General features: G+C 47.4%; 1 long non-coding RNA gene across 1 annotated transcript; it reads left to right on the top strand.

The window, feature by feature from the left end:
* Positions 1-3,067: 3,067 nt before the first annotated feature.
* On the top strand, positions 3,068-5,674 carry LOC148055109 (uncharacterized). Its single transcript, XR_015705904.1, has 3 exons — positions 3,068-3,165; positions 5,030-5,119; positions 5,533-5,674. It is a non-coding gene; the product is annotated as an uncharacterized LOC148055109 (long non-coding RNA).
* Positions 5,675-17,940: the final 12,266 nt, after the last annotated feature.

The following is a 17,940-nucleotide window of genomic DNA, read 5'->3' as shown; positions in this document are numbered from 1 at the left end:
ATGCAAGGGAACACTAAAAAAAACCCAATCTCTAATATCTATAACCACTATTTGATAGTCAGGTGGAACCATGGCCGGAGAAGGGAGGCCCGCTTGTAGCGGGCCCATGTCTTGTATACATGCATTAACTGCGCGTAGATCATGTAGCAGTCGCCACGCTCCCGATTTTTTCTTTATCGCGAAAATGGGGGTGTTCCAGGGACTTGTAGAGGGTTTGATGTGTCCTGCATCAAGTTCTCGTTGTACCAATTGTCAAACAGCTGCCCCCTTTTCCTCTGTCAATGGCCACTGCTCTACCCACACTGGCTTATCTGTCAACCAGGTGAGTTTTAATGGGCGGACACAGGCAGTGGCCATTATGATAAATTTGTACACAGCACTATATTCATCTTCTGCAAGCAACATCGTCCCAAGATGACAATGGGTAACTCAGCAATGACGGGGTTACACAATGCTACCCTAGCTTGTCCGGATTCCAGATCCTTCAACATAATTTGCATTGGGTTCCTGCTTTGATGCGAGGTCTGCATGCCTCCCACGCCTTGCAGCGAACCTCTCGGTTCGAGTGGCCAATCATCTGGCCATAGATGTGATGGGATTACTGTAACGTCCGCTCCTGTATCCAAAAGGGCTCTTAACACGAGGCGTGGTGTTCCCCCCAACTCTGGGAGCCATGGGGTAACTATAATATCTACTTCTGGTCATGTGGTCATGTTTAGGGTGAGTGCCACATACAGCGAGGCTCTATCCCCAGCCTCCTCTATTGCGCGCTCCCATCTCCCCAAGGCAGCTGAGTTGGATATTGCATCATTGGAACCGCAGGCGACTGTGCTGGTCCTGGGGAAGGAGAGACTCCCTGTGCCATACATTGCGCTGCTGTCGTCGGGCCTGTTGAGCTGATCACTGGGGCAGGTGGGGATGGCACGGCCCTCGGCCATCCCCTCTTCTCGTTTCCCCAGCCCAGTCTCCTTTGCTGACTCCCCGCTTTGCACTGTCGAGCTCTGTGGCCTAGTCGCCCACAGCGCCAGCATCGTAGGTCTCTCTCTCCTTCCCCTGTTCCGGGGGTGTTTATTTTTGAAGGGCATTGTCGCGCCATGTGTCCTTGCCCCCCACACTTATGGCACATAAGTCGTGCGCCGCGGCAGGCCGCATGGACCGCAGCCACTACCGGTTGCATACTTTGCACCTGTTCCTGTTCCAGCACGTAACGAATCATCTGTGAAAGCATGGTCCCTATGGGTAACTGTCTTAGCAACACTGCTGTTTGTGGGTTTGCTTGTGTACGAGCACAGTCAAGCAATATCGCCTCCTTAGCCTGCTCAGGAAGTCGAGCAACCTGGAGCGCCGCTTGCAGCCGGTCTAAAAACTTTGTGAAGGGCTCACTTAACGATTGCCGTATTTGGACCCATGGAGACTCCCTTTTATCAAGGGCCACGATGATGCGTATCGCTTCCTGGGCAGCTTTTGAAGATGCAGCAAAATCATGCCCCCGCATTCGCTGAGCCTGTGCCTGAGGAGTTGCAAACTGCCCTTCACCCATCAACTGCTCTAAAGTCACTCCTGCCATGGGATGGCCGGCCTGTTGCGCCTCGATAACAACTTGGGTGCACCGATTCCTCCACTCCTCCCTAAACAATACCATCATCGAGGGGGTCAATACGGCCCGCATCAACTGAATAATATCAAAAGGTGCAAGCGGCGTTGCAAAAACACAGTCTAGTAGGACTTGGGTTTCTGGGGAATTTAATCCATGACTTTTCACTGTTGTGACCAATTCTTTCACCAGCTTCGCATCTAACGGTTGCCACTCATAACCTCCACCTGGGGCTGCTCGGATAGGAAGTGCTTGAATCAGAGGGGCCTGGAATCGCACTCCTTCCAAGACACAATTTTTTGCAATCATCCGCCAATCCGTCCTGTTTGCCCTCTCTTTCGGCATTCCCCCTGGCATAAGACTTTCCGCATTTGCCACCACCCCTCTCAATCGGCTGATCAATGCCTCGAGTTCCCTTGAAACCTCGTTAGTCCATCTCGGAAGCGGGGGCGGATGAGCAACAATCGAGGATCCCTCATCACCCCCTTCGCCCTCACTGCTATCAGAGCTCATGGGGTAATCGTGTACAGGCTCCCTCCACTGTGAGGGAATACCAGTTTGATTTCCCATTGCCCCAGGGATAGGGGTTCCCTCTGGTGGCTCAGGTATCACTGACAGTGCCGGGGGAGCCCTACCACCCACCCCCCGATGTCCTGCACTCCACTCTCTGTGTGTCCAGCACTCGTCGATCACTGGGATACAACGAGGCATCCTCAGGTGTTTTGCCTTCCTTTTCTCCTTCCCGCCATCTTCCTTCACGTAGTTCACGATACCACTAGGATCCCACATCAGCCCCCGGGACCCAATCCAGCAACCTATCAGTCAGCTCCCTTTCCACACATTGTTGCAACTCGCCCCAGGGGCATTGAGGAAGTGGCAGATCCGCCGGTGCAGGAGGTGCCGAAGGTTCCGTGGGCGGCCGCTCTAAACTCCCCACTTGTATCGGGAACACCTTTCCCGACTCCTTTGTTCCCGCTGCGCCATAGCCTCCCTGCACCTCCCCTTCCTCCGTTGGCTCAGCCCCCAGTAACAACGGTTCCGTCTGTGTCCCACAGGCCACTCCTTCCCAGCCAGCCTGTGTCCCCTCCGAAACCAAACCCGTTGGCTTTTCATTCCCAGGAGATTCCTGCCCCATCAGCACACCACCTGCAGCAGGCCGGCGCCGCCTTGCCGCAAACCCCCTCTTGAGCACCCTTGTCGTTACCGACTTTAGTACCTTTATGAGTTCCGCGAGCTCTATCGCTGTTGCCTGATCACGTCAGAGTCACCACTGTGTAGCAAACACTACACATCAAGGTTATCCCACCAGATCTCCAGCCGACCCGGGCTTTATACCCCCAGCAGTAGGCGTGTCATGTTATAAGGGGCGGAGACAAGGGAGGGTCGACCCTTAACTCTTTCCGTACAGCACGTGATCTTCCGGTCGCCAGCCCTTATCTTTACTACAGGGCAGGAACTTGTCGCCATTGCCCCTATCCCTTAAGTCACTGTATTCAGCCAGACAGAGAGAGAGGATAGGGAATCCTCCGTATCATGCGTCCTTTCTGCGTGTTGGGCCTGTCTCAGGGAAGGTAGGGTGCGATCCCAGTAATCTAGTGCGCTCTCACTCTCCCTGATACTCCTCAGCCTACTCACCTCCTCCCGGAGCTCTGTCACTAAGTGGAGGAGTTCCTCTACCTGGGCGCACCCCCCACAGGTGTGCTCACTACTGCCATCCGATACTGGCATAAGAGTAGGTCACACCCTGCAGCCTGACACCTGGATGGTGTTCCCCGGGGCTCAGTATTGGGGCCAGTTCTGTTTAATATCTTTATCAATGATCTGGACGAGGGGATCGAGTGCACCCTCAGTAAGTTTGCAGACGACACCAAGTTGGGCGGGAGTGTCGATCTGCTGGAGGGTAGGAAGGCCCTGCAGAGGGATCTGGACAGGCTGGATCGATGGGCTGAGGCCAACTGTACGAGGTTTAATAAGGCCAAGTGCTGGGTCCTGCACTTGGGTCACAACAACCCCAGGCAATGCTACAGGCTTGGGGAAGAGTGGCTGGAGAGCTGCCCGGGGGAAAAGGACCTTGAGGTATTGGTTGACAGCAGGCTGAATATGAGCCGGCAATGTGCCCTGGTGGCCAAGGCGACCAATAGCATCCTGGCCTGTATTAGAAACAGTGTGGCCAGCAGGACTAGGGAAGCTGTTGTCCCCCTGTACTCGGCACTGGGGAGGCCGCACCTCAAGTACTGTGTTCAGTTTTGGGCCCCTCACTACAGGAAGGACATTGAGGTGCTGGAGTGCATCCAAAGAAGGGCAACGAAGCTGGTGAAGGGTCTGGAGCACAAGTCTTAGGAGGAGTGGCTGAGGGAGCTGGGGTTGTTTAGCCTGGAGAAGAGGAGGCTGAGGGGAGACCTTAGCGCTCTCTACAACTACCTGACAGGAGGTTGTAGCGAGGTGGGGGGGGTGTGTGTCGGTCTCTTCTCCCAAGTAACAAGTGACAGGACGAGAGGAAATGGCCTCAAGTTGCGCCAGGGGAGCTTTAGATTGGATATCAGGAAAAACTTCTTCACTGAAAGGGTAGTCAGGCCCTGGAACAGGCTGCCCAGGGAAGTGGTTGAGTCCCCATCCCTGGAGGTATTTAAAAGACGTGTGGATGTGGTTCTTAGGGCCACGGTTTAGTGATGGACTTGGCAGTGTTAGGTTAACGGTTGAACTCGATGATCTTAAGGGTCTTTTCCAACCTAAACGATTCTATGATTTTGTCCACAGATGGTCCTGAGGTGCTCACAGAGTGGATTTGACTGCTCAGTTGGCAGGAGGAATCCTGCAAAATTTTTGCCCTTCACATATCAGTGACTCTCCTCCCAGCAGGAACAATTCCAAGTCCTGAGCTCTAGGATATAGGGGTATACCCTATATGTTAGGGTATCATGCTGTGTTAGACCAATCACCTGTTCCCCACCCCAGGCTCTAACAGGAGTGCCTAGGGCTGTAATAACTAAGCACAAAGCTATCTATCTGTTTAAGTACCTAGCTTAACCTTGACATTTTCTTGTGGTTGCACAGTTGTTGTACTTAATTTCTGTATGGTGTTGGCACTCAGTGCAAGTTCCATAAATCAAGCTGTATTCTGTACCTTGAGAACAGAGGCTTTACTTAACATACCTGAGATTAAATTGTCAGTGTGAGAGTTTTGAAGAGTTTCCAGAACACAACTATCAATCAAATGCTATTCCTTACAGAATTCATGTGAAAGATTAAGAACTGATTTTATTGTGTAGTATAGATATTCACAAAAGACAGTGACACATACATTATATACATTTAGACAATATAGAAATGCCTTTTGAAAGTTTTTTCCTGTTTTCTCTTTAAGAATCAGCTGCAGAAATGTTGTATAAGCCTAGAAAAATAATTTTTGCTCAACAAAACAATCTCCTCCCACAGCTGCAACTGGACTTTCTTACTCACATCTGTCACCAACAAGAGATGTGTTTGAATGCTCATCAGTCTTGCTTTGGTCCTGACGTTCTAGAGGTAATAAGTACCTGCAGCTTCCACTTAGAACTAAGCACACTTGGCACTCCTGAAAACTAAACCGGGGGGGGGGGGGAGGGGGGCGGCTCACTGCTGTCCGAAACACTAGTGTTGAAGGATTAAGCGTTTAATAGTAGATGCCCTAAAAGAGGGAATCAGTGCGAGATCCTTAAGGAAAATTTGAAGTTTCATGCATTAAATAGTAAACTTTTGTAGAAGTTTAATTCACAAAAAAAGAACAAAGCAGCCTAAAACATATATACTTTGTTGGAAATGAGCTCCAGCCTGTAATTATTGAATCATCCACTCTGGTAGAATGTCCTAGATTAGTTCAATGCCTATAGTATTTATACCAATTTCTGCAAGGCACTAAAGAGGAAAAACCAATGCTGACTATCCAAAACCTGTTTCAGCACAGTGAGCCTACCATGCTTTCCAGATTTGGTTTTCATGTGGATTTGCACGATCAAGAAAATATTTCAAATAGCATTGTGTCATCAGCAGAAATATTCCAGAACATGTTTTCACACTTCAGATGATTTTGACTACTGGAAAGTAAGTTGTTGGACTTGGTCATCCTAAGAGTTTTTATTACTTTATTTACATACATAACATGCCATGCTCTACCCTGGCAAATAAAAGGCTTACTTCATGGAAGTCCTAAACTGTGGGGCTTCACATGAGCAACATGATAATGTATGAAATGTTACCTTGAAACTCTGGGAGAAATAACGCCCTCACATTGGCTTCTAACAAGAGGGAAAAATTGAGCAAACCGTTAAATTAATAGCTGCAGCACAGGGAGTTGTATCTTTTGTATCTGTACACAGGATAGTGTATCTTTTCAGGGGTTACACCAGATTAATGGTGCTGTGGTTTAACCCCAGCCAGCAACTAAGCACCACGCAGCTGCTCGCTCACTCCTCCCCGGTGGGATGGGGGAGAGAATCGGAAGAGTAAAAGTGAGAAAACTCGTGGGTTGAGATAAAGACAGTTTAATGGGGAAAGCAAAAGCCACGCACGCAAGCAAAGCAAGGCATTCATTCACTCCTTCCCATCGGCAGGCAGGTGTTCAGCCATCTCCGGGAAAGCAGGGCTCCATCACGCGTAACGGTTACTTGGGAAGACAAAACGCCATCACGCCGAACGTCCCCCCCTTCCTTCTTCTTCCCCCGGTTTATATACTGAGCATGACGCCATACGGTATGGCACAGCCCTTTGGTCAGTCTGGGTCAGCTGTCCTGGCTGTGCCCCCTCCCAGCTTCTTGTGCACCTGGCAGAGCATGGGAAGCTGAAAAGTCCTTGACTGGTGTAAGCACTACTCAGCAACAACCAAAACATCAGCGTTATATCAACATTATTCTCATACTAAATCCAAAAGACGGCACTATACCAGCTACTGAGAAGAAAATTAACTCTATCCCGGCTGAAACCAGGACAAATGGGAATGCCGGGTGGCTGATAGATGCTCCCTCGTTGTTTTGGTGGATTTCTCAAGCTATTTCTGATGTATATCCCTCACTGGAAGAATTAGAAGCCAAGGTAGAGCCCTGGAAAACTATACCTGAAGGTGTTCAAGCCCTTCAGCAATTGGGGGCTGCTTGGGCAGTTGGACTATCCAATATCAGCCCCAATGATGTACAAGTACAGAAATTGGCGAAAGCTGCCTTTTTAGGGCAGGCACCTCTGCATTTAAAACCCATATTGATGTCAGTTGTTGTAGCTGCAGATGGTCTGATGGGGGAATTGGTGACTACTACCCTCATGGAGCAAGAGAAACTGATGGAAGTCACTTGAGGAGCCTGCCTGGTGGAGGGACAGGGTCGAAAGCCCGTAAAAAAAAAAAAAAGGCACCAGAAGAGTTACTTGGCATACTATGTGGGTAGATTTATTGCAAGTGGGAGTGTCATGGAATGAAATTAATGGCCTTCCCACTGCAGAACCATTCAAATGGTGGCAGCAGCTGCTGGCAGGAAAAAACTTTGAAACCGCTGCCCTCATCCTCCCCCCAATTGGTGAGCAGTCCAGGGAAAAACGCAAAGCCTACTGCTCCCCCTGAACTGTTGGTGCATTGGGAACTGCCCTCCCCTCAGGACTGATGGGGAGGTTGGCCCCCCACCCCCAGTCCGATTGCTATGCAAGCATACCATGCAGGTGACTGATGCCCCTATGTGCCCCTAATAATAATGTGGCCTCGGGTAGGAGAGCAGTGAGTGATGGTTCTCATGGATACAGGTGCAGAAGTCACTATTTTGCATAGCTTTTGTGCATCCTCCCACACCAGTATTCCACTTAATGGGCTTGGTGGGGCGGAGGTCTGAGCACACCCAATCTGTCTTAAATTGGCTATTGGTAAATCTGCACCATTTACCGCCACAGTGCTAATAGCCCCTATATACAAATATATTCTTGGTATTGATATATTGATGAGGGGAGTATTGCAAACTGATTTAGGACCTTTTACTTTCAGGTGAGCCACTTACATTCAAGTTGTAGCAGCTGAGATATTGTGGCCAGCCATGAGCCCTTTTAATAATCCTATCATCTGGCCTGTATGTAAAAAGGACAGAACCTGGCTAACGACAGTAGCTTATCGGGCACTGAATAAGCATAGCCCCCCGCTAGCCGTTATAGTTCCTGGCATGGTATCAATCATAGAGAATATCACGGCACAAGCAAAGTCCTGTCACACCGTTGTCGATCTCGCTAACGCATTTTTTTCTCACTTGCCCTAGCCCCCAAAAATCAATACCAATTTGCTTTCACCTGGCAAGGCAAACTGTACATTTCAAGTTTTGCCCCAGGTGTACAAGCATAGCCCCACCATATGTCGTCATATGGTGCAGGCTGACCTAGCTAGGCTCCCAGTTCCTTTGGGGATGGCACAATTCCACTACATATAGATGATATAGTCTAATTTCAGGGCCTAGTCAAAGCGAGGTGGATAGCTATTTGACGATATTGTTAAAACACCTCCAGTCGAGAGGGTGGGCTGTTAACCCTAAAAAGGTACATGGCCCAGCTGAAGACGTCGTCTTTCTGGGGATTTAATGGAGTGGAAGTACGCGGTGAGTGTCAAAGAAAGATTTGGATACCATACAACAGTATCCCATCTGTCGTGGTTTAACCCCCAGTAGTCAGCTAAGCCCCACACAACCGCTCGCTCCCCCACCCAGTGGGATGGGGGGAGAGAATCGGAAGGGTAAAAGTGAGAAAACTCATAGGTTGAGATAAAGACAGTTTAATAGGTAAAGCAAAAGCTGCGCATGCAAGTAAAACAAAACAAGGATTTAATTCGCTACTTCCCATCGGCTGGCAGGTGTTCAGACATCTCCAGGAAAGCAGGGCTCCATCAACGGTTACTTGGGAAGACAAACGCCGTCAGTCCAAATGCTGCCTCCCTCTCCTTCTTCTCCCCCCAGCTTTATATGCTGAGCATGATGTCACATGGCATGGAATAGCCCTTTGGTCAGTTGGGGTCAGCTGTCCCAACCGTGTCCCCTCCCAACTTCTCGTGAACCCCTCAGCCTAGTCGCTGGTGGGGTGGTGTGAGAAGCAGAAAAGGCCTCAACTCTGTGTAAGCACTGCTCAGCAATAACTAAAACATCCCTTTGTTATCATCAACACTGTTTTCATCGCAAGTCCAAACCATAGCCCCATACTAGCTACTATTAAGAAATTTAACTCCATCCCAGCTAAAACCAGCACACCATCCCAAATAATGTGAAAGAATTGCAAGCATTTTAGGGCTTTCTGGGTTATTGGTGTGCATTTATACCACACCTTGCTATGTTAATGAGACCGTTGCAATTATTAACCCGTAAAGCCTCTTTGTGATCCTGGGCACCGACCCACCAGACTGCTTTTGAGCTATGCAAAGAAGCTGTTGTGCAGCATGTTTGACTCGGTGCCCTGTGAAAAGATCTGCCTTTTGAATTGGAAGTTACAATTCATGATTATACTGTTTTGTGGGGCCTATGGCAACAAGTGGGTGAACAACAACGGTAACCCGTTGGGTTTTGGTCAAAATCCCTAGGGCCTTCTAAAGTGTGATATACCCTTTGGAAAAGCAAATACTAGCAGTGGGTATGGGCTCTGCGGAATACTGAATGTGTTACTGGTACTTCTGCTATAGTAGTACATAACCCTATTCCACTAACTGGATGGGTCACAGATGCATCCACAAGGGCACACTTGGGTGTAGCCCAAGCGGCCACTCATTTTAAATGGAAGCATTATTTGCAGCATTTACCCACGTATGCTTGTGGGTAAACTGAACATCACTAATGCTCATTCTACCCTTCTGGGAGCTGTTACTTTTACTCATTCTCCAGAATCAACAATGATTCCTCAACCAGCCATCGATAGCCTGGTGCAGGAGGTCCCACCATATGATGATCTAACAAAAGAACAGAAGGATTTTGCATCGTTCGCTGACATACAATACTGTGGGTAAATGAACATGGTGAGCAGTAGCTTACAATCAAAACTGGGAACAAATATTGTTAGATGACGGTGAAGGCCAATCTAGCCAGTGGGCCGAATTGCATGTGGCCCATTTTCCTTATACAGACAGGCCTGTGTATGTATATACTGACAGCTAGGTTGTTTATAAAGGGCTACTGACATGGATGGCCTATTGGGCCGCACAGGAGTGGACTATCAATGCAAAGCCTCTGTGTGGTAAAGAATTGTGGCAAGAAATGTACCACATTAGTTTGCAAAAATCAATCTGGGTACGACATGTGGATGCGCATACAAAGCGTAATACCTTAGCAGCTGTCCACAGTGCAGTAGTAGATTCCATGACTAAAGACACTACTATGACAAAGGCTACTGAAATACATATAGCTTCAGGGCACCAAGGAGCAACTGCAGCCAAAGCATGGGCTGCTGAGAAGGGGGGGGACGACACAGGACACAAGTGCCATTACTGGCTTTGCAAGCAACCTGTTTGAATTGCCCTACTTGCTTCTGACTTAATCCTGTCTGTCTGCCTTTTGTTAAAGGCTTAATTAAATGAGGGCAATGGTGAAATATGGCAAGTAGATTACATTGGGTCCCTGCCATCTTGGCAGGGCAAACGCTATTTGTTGACAGCTGTGGACACCTATTCAGGACCGTTGTTTGCCTTTCCCACTCTGTGTATTGATCGGCATAGTGCGCTTAGAGCTTTGACTCAACTAATCACTCAATATGAGGAGCCAAAACAAATACAAAAGTGACCAAGGCACCCACTTTACCAGTACCGCTGTGCAAGACTGAGTGAGAGATTTAGGAACTGAGTGGCTATACCACATTGCCTACCACCCGCAGGCCAACAGGTTAATAGAGTGCTACAGTGGCTTATTAAACGATCATTTGCAAAAATTAACCCCCACTCATATCTTCTCAGGCTGGGGGACTCATTTAGCCCAAACATTGACATTGCTTAATAGTTGCACTGTAGGGACAATGACCCCATACCAACATCTGGTTGGCGCACGTGGTATAACTGCACCAATACTCCATGCTGTTAGACTTCACCCTTGGGCATGACTACCTACTAGGGCTACCCCCAGCAGTGTGGGGTTAGATGTACAATTTCCCCTTCAACAACTAACATACTCCCATATTCATGATTTAGTCCCCACTGGACTGCAAATCACAGCACCTGCAGGACCTTATTTGCTTATTGCACCAAGACAAGAACTAGCCCTTAAGGGACTAAGCATACAAAATGGGATCGTCAATTCAGACTATACAGGAGAACTTAAAATCCTACTACATAATGCAGGTGGCACAATTACATTACTACAAGGAAACCACATAGTTCAAGTAATCTGTGAGCAAACGTGGATGCCACAGGTTCAAGAAATTGAACAATGGCAAAAGGCTACATTAGAAAATAGGGGTTCCTACAGTGCGGGTTGGTTGGTATGGATTCACCATCCCTCTCAAACTCTGCAAGTGTATACGATCATTGCTGAAGACTCTGGTGGCACCGTGTTGGTATTAGCTGACAATACCTCTAATCCTATATATGTTCCGCTCCACAAATTATCACTGTATTGTCTCTAATAGATAAGCATCCATGAATAATAGTGCTGCAAAGCATGTCCAAGAGAACTCCACCACCTCACCAACATAGTTTGTAAAGCCTGTCACGGATGATGTTCTGCTGGCCTGTCTGTCGATTGTCCTCTTCGCATGGCAATGGTAACATCATGGATGGTGACCATCATGGTAATGCTATCTGGTACTGGTGCAGCAGTCAATGCACTGATCAAATTTTGGAATGATAACAGCCCTTCCAAATATAACACAGATCATGGTATTGCAATCACATTGCCTATAAACCGCTACCCCAGGGGTAGTGTGACACCTATACTCTAGGAGCTGTAGTGGCAGTGATTACAGTGCACTTTACACCATCACTCCAAGGCTGGGTTTGGAGTTATGTGTGGCGCATACATCGAGCTATTCCTGATAACCCTCTTGTCACACAACCAACAGGTGTTCACTCATTTGTGCATTGGTTCTTACCTTGGTTAGACGTCAGTGAGTTAGGAAAGGACTTAGTAAACATTTCCACGGCCTTAGAGGCCATGGGAAACACCAGCGTGGATGCTTTGGCCACCCTTCAAAATTAAATATCTCAACTATCTCAAGTAGCCTTATAAAATTGTATGGCTCAGGATTATCTCTTAGCTTCTCAGGGAGGTGTTTGTGCCTTAATTAATTCTAGCTGCTGTGTTTTTATTAACCAGCATGAAAGAATGGAAACCAACATTCGTAAAATAAAGCAACAGGTGGCTCTCTTCCATCAAGTTAGCCAAAATGTCACGTCCACAGGCTTTTCTGATGTCTGGACATGGTTAACCTCCTGGATACGATGATTAAACCAATGGCTAAGAAGAATCTCATTGCAATAATTATATGTCTATTAGGATTTGTAGTGTTTTATGCAATGTTGCTCTAGCCTTGCCAAGCACACTAGAGTAAGTGCATAGAAGAAATGTGATCGCTCACGGGGAGGAGTGTAAGGGGGGATAAAGAATTCGGAAGATTGGCAAGGAGACAGAAGTGTGTTGAGCGATTCACCCCGTTGCTTAGCACCTATTGAACTTTAGAATGTCCTCGAAGTAAAATTCCTCAATGTTTTTGAACCATGGCCAGATATGTAGTAAGCTCGTGCTTATCAGGCCAGGACACCTGCTAAAGCAGATACATATCTTGTTGACCACAGCCAGCCACATAGCTATATCATGTATCATAGTTAATAGTGCGCATGTGTGATCTATCCCCCCTTTCTAGAAAAACGCTTTGAGACTAACCACTCCCTGAAGCCTTGACCACGGACAGACACTCTGCTGTGCCTGATAATCCCCTGCTGCTTCCCTGCAAGGTCCTGGGACTTCTCCTTGCCAGAGGGCTCATGAATATAATCAATAAATGCAATTGAATATGTGTACTTAGCTTATGTCTGTGTCTTCTTGAATGGAGATCTGTGAAACTGGTTCCTATTTTGCATAACAAGGATACACTCACAGACAGTGAAAAGAATGCGAGAAGTGAATCTTCCTTCTATGTACTGCATCTTTGCAGAAACATTCCATGGGGGACATCATTTTTACGTCATTTGCCCTATATATCCCATTACTGAGCCGATCTCTGAGGAGTAATATCTGAGTTGTCTGCTAAATTGCACAGAACAGTGATTTTTGATCTTTAAATTTGTTTCATTTCAACAACTATATATTTTGCACTAAATCCCTGCATAGCAAAATTAATCCTCTTCACGGTATGTATGATGATTCACTGTTTTCAGCCTCCTAGCAGTATAGGATCATAGAATAATATAGTTAGGTTATGTGAATAAAAACTCATCTGCACATACACAAAGGAACAAAGAGAGACAGTGGCAGGCGTGAACCCAAATCAAGGACTCCAGAGGAATGGACACCTTATAATCATAGAATCATAGAATTATTAAGGTTGAAAAAGACCCTTAAGATCATCGAGTCCAACCATTAACCTATCACTGCCAAGTCCACCACTAAACCATGTCCTCGAGCACCACGTCTACCCTTCTTTTAAATACCTCCAGGGATGAAGACTCAACCACTTCCCTGGGCATCCTGTTCCAGCGCCTGACTATCCTTTCGGTGAAGAAGTGTTTCCTAATATCCAACCTAAACTTCCCCTGGCGCAGCTTGAGGCCGTTTCCTCTTGTCCTATAGCTTGTTACTAGGGAGAAGTAACTTTCAGGTAGTTGTAGAGAGCAATAAGGTCTCCCCTCGGCCTCCTCTTCTCCAAACTAAACAACCTCAGTTCCCTCAGCCTCTCCTCATAAGACTTGTTCTCTAGACCCTTCACCAGCTTTGTTGCCCTTCTTTGGACACGCTCCAGCACCTCCATGTCCTTCTTGTAGTGAGGGGCCCAAAACCGAACACAGTATTCGAGGTGCGGCCTCACCAGTGCTGAGTACAGGGGCACTATCACTTCCCTGGTCCTGCTGGCCACAGTATTTCTGATACAAGCCAGGATGCTATTGGCCTTCTTGGCCACCTGAACACACTGCTGGCTCATGTTCAGGCAGCTGTCAACCAGCACCCCCAGGTCCTTTTCCACCAGGCAGCTCTCCAGCCACTCTTCCCCAAGCCTGTAGCGTTGCATGGGGGTGTTGTGACCCAAGTGCAGGACCCAGTACTTGGCCTTGTTGAATCTCATACAGTTGGCCCCGGCCCAACGATCCAGCCTGCCCAGGTCCCTCTGCAGGGCCTTCCTACCCTCCAGCAGATCGACACTTCCACCCAACTTGGTGTCATCTGCAAACTTACTGAGTGTGCACTCAATCCCCTCATCCAGATCATCAATGAAGATGTTGAACAAAAACACCTATTGAACAGAAACATCTATTGAACAGAAACACCTTGTCCAGGCCCCTCCCAGGGCTGGCCCAGCAGAGCCATCAGCACCATTGTCCAGCCGTGAAATCCAATGCCATGAGTCATTGGCAGCAGCTCTCTATCACCTTTCGAACTAAGGGGGGGTTGCTGCCTAGGGGTAAGGGACACATTATGGGATGCAGGGGAAAAGCAGTTTGGGATCACACAGGATCACACAGAGCTTATTATGGGATGTTTAGGGCAGGAAAAGGGAAGGGTTTAGGTGATTTGGGGAGGAACAGGGGTGGGAAAATAGAGAGGTAAGTGGATAAAAAGAGCCAGTCGCATGTAAATAGTTTGCTGGTCAGTATGCTTGTCTGGTCAAGCCCTGCGCCTGATCAGCAGTCTGTCCTATCTTCTTATTAAATTCCTTTCTAATTCTTTCCTGGGTGAGTGGTTCTCTATTTTGTGCACATGTGTGTGTATGGGGGTCTGAGTGCCACCAACTGGAGTCAGACCACAAGTCAGAGGGCCCATGGGTCTGTGGTGCCAGCAACGGAAGTGAGTGCCAGTGTGTGAGTGAGTGTGTCACTGCTAGTGAAGATCAAGCTGGACTAGCTGAAGAGATTAAGTAGCCTGGGTGCAAGTGAGGTGAATGGATCTCTAAGGGCCAGTGCTGTGTGTAAGTGTGCCTGTGTGTCTTCTAAGGGTGAGAGCACAGAGGGATCTTCTGTGGGACCAGGGGAGTCCCAGCCAACTCTGGATGTGAGAGCACCTGTATATCTCTAGGGGGTGAGAGCACAGTGGGGGGGCAGTTATTGGGACCTGGAAAGTCCTGGCCGGCTCTGTGTGTGTTCAAGTGACAGTCTGTACCAGCAACTGGAGTGGGACTGCGGCCTCGGGGGCTCATATGATGTCCAGATGCCAGCAACTGGGGAGACCGGGATCCAGGGACAGCTACTGGGCAGACTGAGTGTGTGAGCCCAGCTGCTGGAGGGATCCACCTTGCACATATGCATATATATAGTCTCATTAGTGGACTTCCATCCTGCTCAGCCAGAGAGGGGAGCAGGATGAGGCCATTGGTGCTGTCTGTGGTCGGGTGAGGGCTCTGAGTGTCTGTCTGTGATCTGTGTTGCCGGCTGTGTATATACATACATCTGTATATATGAATACATATATATATAGTGTATATGTGTGCTGTTTGTGCATGTACCTGCTGGAAATACATCTTCAGCCTCTGCTGGCTGGACCTGGGGATATGAAGAGGGAGCAGCCTCTCCTCTCTCAGGCTGTTGCATCCAGCATGACATATTTTCCTCTAATGCATACCTCTCCAAATCCAGAATGGTACAGGACCAAGAGTACTATTCAGCATTACGCTAAAAATAAAATAATATGTACTGCTAAGTCTTTCAGTCGTATTCTAGTATATAGAGTCATGTGCATCAACTGCCTGCTGTTGCTTTTCAGAACAGCTTTAACAGAACGTCATTGACTGCACGTATTTCTAGGTCACCACCAACAAACCTATGTATAATTAAGTCTCACCGCTTTAGAGTAATATCTTGATTTACTCAGAAATTAGAGTCACTGGAACAGCCTCAAGCTTATCCAATCCCTTACATCAGTTTGTGAGCTTGGGATGTTTTAGCTACGATTTAGCCAAGAATCTTGAACCGTTTTTATTCTTCCAAACCTCTCTGTAGTGCAGATATTATCAGCTCTGGAGTTCGCAAATATCTGTAGAAAAACTCTAAAGGGTCCCTGAAAGCTGGATAAGGAAAGCCAGTATAGTTATAGAATGCCTCCTGTAGTTGCACAGAAGCTTTCACGAGTCATGATTTTCTAAAGGGATTTAGATCTTCATTTCTCAGGGAGCCTCAAAAACAGTTGAAAAAAGACCGTTACGGGTCAAAATACTTAATAAAACACCCCAAAACAGAACTATGTAAGTGGCCTCTATCGTCTTCACAGGCTGAATTGGTTGTATATTTAGCCTTGTTATTACTTTATTGACTAAGTTATTGGTATTACAGCAATGGAAAGGACAATGTACCATAAAAATATGCACACTTTTCTATTTCAAACAAAAATCTAATGAGACACTCATCTACTGCTATTGCAGCCTATGTACTTTCAAGGCAGTTGCACTGAAGCACTAACCAGACTGCACGTCAGGTACCCAAAATTCAAAAACTTCTAACCTATAACACCCCCTCATCCCCCTACCCTCAAGTTCAGCTGCCTGTATACCAAGGATCTAAAGCCCAGATCTACTACGGATCAGCTGCAAAACCTTGGCTCAGACTGTGGGAAAGGTATAAAATCCTAAAGAAAAACTAGTCAGGAGTCATTGGATGATTGGTGTCATCACTGCATTGGTGTTCTGAGGGACCTGGCTGATGTCATTGCGTACATTCACTCTGATGGTGAAAGTTACTTTGCATGCTGGGAGCACCAAAGGGCCTATAAAACTCTTGCAAGAAAACCATGAGGCAAGACTAGACCAGGACAATACTATGCCCTAAGAAGAAAAACTCTTCTCGGCAGCAGTAGCTAGCCTCAAGTCAAGAGGGAGAGTACAGCATCCTGGATTCAGACTCATGATGATAGGAATGGAGAATGTCCATCCCCTGGGATGATTGAGGTAATTGGACTGAAAACATATTAGGTAACCATAAAAATAATTGTAAGAGGCACAAAAAATATTAAGGGTATCTTGAAAACAATAGACCACAAATTATTAAATTTTCAAACTGTATTAGCAATACAGCAGGCAGAAACGAGAGAAACAGGCAAAGGCCAAGATCTCTGCAAACTGCCCCTTGGAATTTGAGAAAATCAGTTACAGAAGTAATATAAAAAATTGTTGAAGGATGTCCTTGATTTACAAAGAGAAATTCAAACTTTAAGGAGCCAAGGAGGGAGACCCCACAACCTCCCTGGGCAACTTGTTCCAATGCTCAGACACCCTCACAGGAAAAAAGTGTTTCCTTATGTTCAGATGGAACGTCCCGTGTTTCCGTTTGTGCCCATTGCCTTTTGTACTGTCACTGGGCACCACTGAAAAGAGCCTGTGTCTGTCTTCTTTGCACCCTCCCTTCAGGTATTTATAGACATTGATGAGATTTCCCCCCCTCCAAGCCTTCTCTTCTCTAGGCTAAGCAGCCCCAGCTCTCTCAGCCTTTCCTCATAGGAGAGATGCTCCAGTCCCTTAATCATCTTTGTGGCCCTTCGTTGGACTCTCTCCAGTATGTCCATGTCTCTCTTCTTGTACTAAGGAGCCCAGAACTGGACACAGGACTGCAGGTGTGGCCTCACCAGTGCTGAGTAGAGGGGAAGGATCACCTCCCTTGACCTGATGGCAATACTTTGTCTAATGCATCCCAGGATACCATTTGCCATATTTGCAGCAAGGGCACATTGCTGGCTCATGTTCAACTTGGTGTCCACCAGGACCCCCAGGTCCTTTATTGCTATGCTGCTTTCCAGATGGGCGGCCCCCAGCATATATCAGTGCATGTTTTTCCCAGGTTCAACTGCACTCCTTTACTCCCATCTCCTCTACCCCCCACCCCCGAGCAGCGCAGGGGGCTGGGGGATAGGGGGCTATGGTCAGTTCATAACAGTTTCTCTCTAATGCTCCTTCTTCCTCATACTTTTCCACTGCTCCAGCATGGGCCCTCTCCACAGACTGCAATTCCCTTAGGAAATATACAACTGCTCTGGCGTGGGGTCCTCCACAGGCTACAGTGTGAATACCTGCTCCAGTGTGGTCTCTTCCATGGGCTGCAGGGGAATATCTGCTAAAGAGTTAATGAATAGGCACCAAGCAGGGAAACTTCCTATTACCTTAGAGAATCGACAACTGCCACACCTGGAAAGGATGCAGAAACCCTTACTGTACACCACTGATATGATATTTTTACAGGATGGTCAAATACAGGA

Source organism: Nipponia nippon, unplaced genomic scaffold (assembly GCF_047370975.1).
Source record: "Nipponia nippon isolate SJK-2023a ecotype South Korea unplaced genomic scaffold, ASM4737097v1 scaffold_27, whole genome shotgun sequence".
Lineage (NCBI taxonomy): Eukaryota > Metazoa > Chordata > Aves > Pelecaniformes > Threskiornithidae > Nipponia > Nipponia nippon.
The sequence above is the reverse complement of the archived record's forward strand: the minus strand, read 5'-3'. Positions and strand labels throughout refer to the sequence as shown.